This window comes from Bison bison, unplaced genomic scaffold, assembly GCF_000754665.1.
Source record: "Bison bison bison isolate TAMUID 2011002044 unplaced genomic scaffold, Bison_UMD1.0 scf7180017864188, whole genome shotgun sequence".
In the NCBI taxonomy this organism is placed as follows: domain Eukaryota; kingdom Metazoa; phylum Chordata; class Mammalia; order Artiodactyla; family Bovidae; genus Bison; species Bison bison.
Window position 1 is genome coordinate 441,771 of NW_011494760.1, and position 6,737 is coordinate 448,507.

The following is a 6,737-nucleotide window of genomic DNA, read 5'->3' on the forward strand; positions in this document are numbered from 1 at the left end:
TTCTTGGAACCGCTCAACTTCACCTTCTTCTGCATTACTGGTCGGGGTATGGTTTTGGATCACCATGATATTGAATGGTTTGCCGTGGAAATGAACAGAGATCATTCTGTCTTTTTTGAGTTTGCATCCAAGTACTGCATTTCAGACTCTTTTGTTGACTACGATCGCTACTCCATTGCTTCTAAGGGATTCTTGCCCACAGTAGGAGATATAATGGTCATTTGAGTTAAATTCCCCATTCCAGTCCATTTTAGTTTCCTGATTCCTAGAACGTTAACATTCAATCTTGCTATCTCCTGTTTGACCGCTTCCAATTTGCCTTGATTCGTGGACCTAGCATTCAGGTTCCTATGCAATATTGCTCTTTATAGCATTAGACTATAGAATTACTTTAATTTGAAGCTATGATTTCAACTAAATATCTTTACTGTTACTCCCCAAATTGACATTTGAAAGCCTATTTTTATTAGTATCCTTAAAATTTAAATTAACCAAAATGAAAATAAAATTAATGGCACAAATTGACCTTCATTTTATTATAGTAATATGTAGAACTGTAGGACATTATATGTTCCTTACGTTACTAACTTAGGAAAAGTAGAACGTAGAGAGGTTACCTTTTTAATAGGAAAATATCACAATTATTTTTTCTTGTAATTTTCTTTGTCTATCCAAATTACAGGTCCACTGCAAAGAAATTATTATAATGTGAACAGAAAAATAGAGAAATCCTAAATTTTCAAAAGATGGCTCAAGAAAGCATACAGAACTAGAATTAAAAAAATTGAAGACAGAAGACAGTTCTGAGGTAAAATGACAAAGCATATACTGTGTCATAGGCTGATTAGTTCATAATACTGTTTCTTATAAAGGATAATATATAATTACCAATCAATAAGAATATTATTATGATAGTTTAATCTTCATTTAGCATTCACATTTTATAGTTTTACAAATCATAATTTCTATATAATTTTAATAAATGTGTGATACACATGTTTATATATTCATAAATTTTGAGTCAAAATGATATGGATAAGGTACATCTATGACCAATATCTAGGTCAGATTATCTCAATGTGTTTAGGTTCAAATTGCATTTTATTTTACCCTAATTCTTTCTTATCTAGGTAACTTATTAATAATACATTAATATTAAAATATTAACATCCAGATAATAATTATTTTTAGAAAAGTTAGTATTTAACAGGTTAATATGATACTTAGAAAATGCTAAAAAAATATGGTAGCAAAATATTTATAGTTAAAAATGTTATGAACTTAAGAAATACATGAAAACACTGATCATTATGAGATACAATAACAAATTAAGCTTTATATTAATTTATTTATGGGCTTCCCTGGTGGTTCAGTGATAAAGAATCTGCCTGCCAATGCAAGAAATATAGGATCAGTCCTTGAGTCAGGAAGATCCCCTGGAGAAGGAAATGGAAACCCACTCCAATATTCTTGCCTGTGAAATTCCATAGACAGAGGAGCCTGGAGGGCTAGAGTCCATGGGGTTGCAGAAGAGTCAGACATGACTTAGTGACTAAACAACAATAAAATTAATATATTTACATTTTCATTGTAATTTTCTTATTTCATCTCTGTTACTCTGTTGTTTAGGAAAAAATCACTTTGTCTAATTACTGGAGATTAATTTGTTTTTTTTAATTTAAAATATGCTTTCTCACATGGATCATTTATTTTAAAATTTTATTGAGATATTATTCAAACATCATAAAATTCATTCATTCAAGTGTATTATTCAATGTTATTTTTAGTATCCTCACAGGACAATGCAACTATTACCACAATTCAAGTGGTAGAACATTTTAAAACACATTTTAAATTTTCATTTTCCTGGTTGGAAAAGATGTTGAGATTCTTGTTTTCTGTTTATTGGAGATTTTTATCTCTCCTTTATCCAAGTGTATATTCATAATCTTCATCCATTATTTTGGTTATTTGTTTTCATTTGTCTTTTTTTGCTGAGTTTTAATAATTCATTATATATTCTGAAAACAAGTCCCTTATCACATTTGTGATTTGCAAATATTTTCTTGCAGTCAGTGGTTGTATTCTCACTTTATTGATGTTAGTATATGCAACACAAAAGTTTTCAGTTGTGATGAAGTCAAATATATCTCTTTTTTTGGTAACATGAAATTTTGCTGGGAGAACTAAGAAACCATTGTCTATGTATTCCAAGATTTTGTAGATTTAGATCTTAAATTTAGGTTTGTAATGCATCTTCAATTAATTTCTATGTAAGGTGTTGTGGCTCAGATGGTAAAGTGTTCTCCTGCAATGCAGGAGACCTGGGTTCAATGCCTGGGTGTAGGGTCCCTTGGAGGAGGGCATGGCAACTCACTCCAGTATTCTTGCCTGGAGAATCCCATTGTGGGCTACAGTCCATGGCGTCACATAGAGTTAGACTTGACTGAGCGACTAACACACACAAGATGTGGGGTAGGGGAATCATTCATTTACATTTGGGTATTCAGTTTTCTCAGTGTCATATTTGTTGAAAATAATTTAAACTGGGCATATTTGCAAGCCACCACAGGTGCAGTGGTTTACTTTTGTATTTTCAATTCTATTCTACTGATCTCTCTCTCTCTCTCTCTCCCCCTATGCCCATGCCACACTAACTTGGTCCTGGCATTTTCTTTGTAAGTAGCTTTTTTACTTGTGTGTGTGTGTGTGTGTGTGTGTGTGTATTCAGATGTATCTGCCTCTTTGTGACCCCATGGACTGTAGCCTACTAGACTCCTCTGTCCATGGAATTCTCCAGGCAAGAATACTGGAGCGGGTTGCCATTTCCTCCTCCAGGGTATCTCCCCAACCCAGGAATAGAACTTACATTTCTTCTGTCTGCTGCACTGACTGCTGCTGCTGCTGCTAAGTCGTTTCAGTCATGTCCGACTGTGCGACCTCATGGAGAGCAGCCCAGCAGGCTCCTGTGTCCACGGGATTCTCCAGGCAAGAATACTGGAATAGGTTGCCATCTCCTTCTCCACTTGCATTGGCAGGCAGATTCTTAACCGTTAGAGCCACCTGGGAAGCCCCTTTACTAGGAAATATCTATTCAAATTTTTCATTTCTTATTTAGCCATATGTGGCCCTTTTGATTTTCTATCAACTTGTGCATTTCCCTGTTTCCCACGTAACTTAGTCATTAAAATATCTGCCCTCAATGTGGGAGACCTGGGTTCAGTTCCTGGATTGAGAAGTTCCCCTGGAGAAGGAAATGGCAAACCAGTCCATTTATTCTTTCCTGGAGAATCCCATGGACAGAGGAGTCTGGCAGGCTACCGTTTATGAGATCCCAAGAGTTCGACATGACTTAATGCTATCTTTCTTTGTGCATTTCACCTAATCTAATTATCTAATTTATTAGTGTGTACTTGTTCATAACAATCCCTTAAAATCATTTTCATTTCTGTGAGATTGGTGATGATGTTTACTCTTATTTTTTTTTTATTTTTGTAATTTAAATCGTTTCTTTTTTTTTTTTTAAATCTTTAGCTGCTGCTGCTACTGCTGCTGCTGCTAAGTCGCTTCAGTTGTGTCCGACTCTGTGTGACCCTATAGACAGCAGCCCACCAGGCTCCCCTGTCCCTAGGATTCTCCAGGCAAGAACACTGGAGTGGATTGCCATTTCCTTCTCCAATACATGAAAGTGAAAAGTGAAAGTGAAGTCTAGCTCAAATATGTCTATGTTGTCAGTTTTTACAAAGAAGTATTTGTGTTTTTGTTGAAGTTGTCTTTTAATATTACCTACTTCATAATTTCAGTGCAAATTTTATTATTTTCCTTTTATATATGTTCAGTTAGCTCTTCTAGTGTCTTAAGATAGAAGCGTAGACTATTCAGTTGAAAACAAAAATTTAAATATAGTAACTTTCAGCTAAAACGTACCTTATAATGCATGATTCATGGTAAGATGACTCAGGGGCCTTTTCAGTATTTCAACCATAATAGTTCTGCTTTTAAATTACCTATCAATTGACATATAAACAAGATTTTGTTTCAAAGATATGTTCTGTGTTTATGCATATGTGGATGTGAATGATTTAAAACCAAATCCAGAGAACAAACCCTTACAGAGAACCTTAGTTGGAGTAGAAAATATATAAAAATAACAAGAAATTGGAATTTAGTGAACAATAGCACATCATAAAATATGCAAATGGTGACAGATATTGCTATTTCATAATTTTGCCTTTGACACTTGTAATAGCAGCTTTTTATGCAACATATTTATGGGAAACACTTATTCATGTTTTTAAGACACACAAAGAAACAAGATCTGCTCAACTCATGTTTCAAGAATATATCATGTATGCCCTTGATTAGGTGGATCTACACTTAAAACATTATTTTATATATTCCTTCATCTGTAAATTAATTTTCATATAACATCAGATAAAATAATAGTACAGTCAGATCTGTGTACTTATAGAGCAAGCTGGTAGGAAAAGGAAATATGGAAACATACTCTGTTTCCATATTTATATGTATATGGAACATATATATATAACATATATATATATATATAAACATACTCTGTTTCCATATATATATATAATATATATATATATATTTAGGTGCCTGTCAATTATAAAACTATAAGGGAAAAAAAAGGGAGAGAAAATCTATCTTGGATATTTAAACATAGCAATGGTTGTTCTTAATTCTAGTGGTAAATACTCCATCAGGAAATTTGGAAAACCTTAAAAATTTAAAGGATTGTAATTTTTTGGTTTAGGATAACTTTTCTCAGATATCTGCTTCTTTGTTTTATAAATTGGCATTACACAACCATAAAGTGTTTTAAAACATTCGTAGAAACATACATGATGGACTAATTTAAAAATTTCTATTAGTACAAAAACACCCTAAGCATTCATGATGGAGAAGGTACTACTTTTCCCATTCTATGGCAGTTGCCATAATAGATATTAACATCCTAGGCACAGAGGAAGAACATTCTCCCTCTTCACCTCTGAGTACATTTTCAAATTAAATGAAAAGTAATCCTTATGAAAGAAGTAGGTCCCACAACACTAGAATTACCTTGACTATAATGTGAACATGAAAATGAAAATGGCTCAGTCTTTAAGACCCATGGACTATAGTCCCCCAAGCTCTTCTGTCTATGGATTCTCCAGGCCAGAATAATTGAGTGGGATCTTCCCAACCCACGGATCAAACCCAGGTCTCCCACGTTGCAGGCAGATTCTTTACTGTCTGAGCCACCAGGAGTGCTGGAGTGGGTAGCCTATCCCCTCTCAAGTGGGTCTTCCAGACCCAGGAATCGAATCGGGGTGTTCTGATTGTGGGTGGAATCTTTACCAGTTGAGTGACTAGAGAAGCCCAATGTGGACATAAGTTATTTTATTTAAGTGCTTATTATAGCAAGAAAATTAACGGTTACTTACTATTCTTGGCTGGAGAATCCCATGGACAGAGAAGCCTGGAGGGCTACAGTTCATGGGGTCACACAGAGTTGGACACGACTGAAGCAACTTAGTATGCACAAGCATACACATTTGAGTTGGCACCATAAGTTTTAATTAATGGGTTTGCTTTACAGTTGTATATTTAATAACATTTACAAGCAAGGTTTTTCTAAAACCAATATTTTTCATTACTAATTTTTATAGGGCAAAGCCAGATAAAAATGGCTATAAAGGAAGATGAATATTCATATCTAAAGAATAATTTTTAAAAAATCCATGAACCAGGTTTAAAAAAAAAAAAACTTTATGAAAAAGAGAAAGGGGGAGAGAGTATCAAATATATCAGGATGTATATAATCCATGTAGGAAGAAACCTGAAGACATTTCCAAGGGATAATAATTTCCACGGGTGACATGTATTGGTTCATAAGCTGTGCACTATTTAACTTAAGAGCAATTTTATAATTTGACTTGTTTTTCTTACCCTGTCTCATGAGGGTTGAGTCCTATAGTTATTCATTAATTTTCAATTCCTCTGAAATAAGCCATGGTTTTTAGCTCAAACTGATTCCATTATATATCATGTAAGGAAAAAAAAGAATGAACTTTGATTTCATATGTTGTGTGTATAATCAGGAATCATAGTAATAGGGCAGTTACTTCATGCTACATAGTGATATTACGTCAGCACTTTAAATAGAGACATAGCTAATGATGAAAGTCTTTTAAATAAGGAGAAATTGATAGCAGAATCATCAGATCAAATTCTATTCAAACTATAAATAACTTAATCTAGATCTCATCCTTTTCACCAAAAAATGACCCGAATCAATAAAATATTACATGAACATTCAAAATGTTCCAAGAGGAGGAGACAATTATTCATAAATATTTTAGTATTATCTATAAAACTGGCTTCTTTGCTAACTAAAACTTATTGGGGGGTCTGGACGGTCAACATCTGCCTGAGAAGGTGCGCCGGTTTTACACCCAGATAACCAAGTGGCGGGGAGGCGATAAGTCGCAGCATTGGCATTCGCCAAACACCTCATCACCTGAGCTGCTCGGACCTGGGAAGAGCACAAAACGCAGCCCCAACTGAGTCTGCGCCTCTGAGGACTACCTGAGTGCCTGAACTTGAGTGGCTTGGACCTGGGATGTGCATGCAACCCAGGGCCAGCCTCAGATTGTTCCCGGTGGAACAACCTAGAGCCTGAGCAGTGTGGGCAGGGAGGCTGCACGCGCCGTGAGCGGGGGCAGACCCAG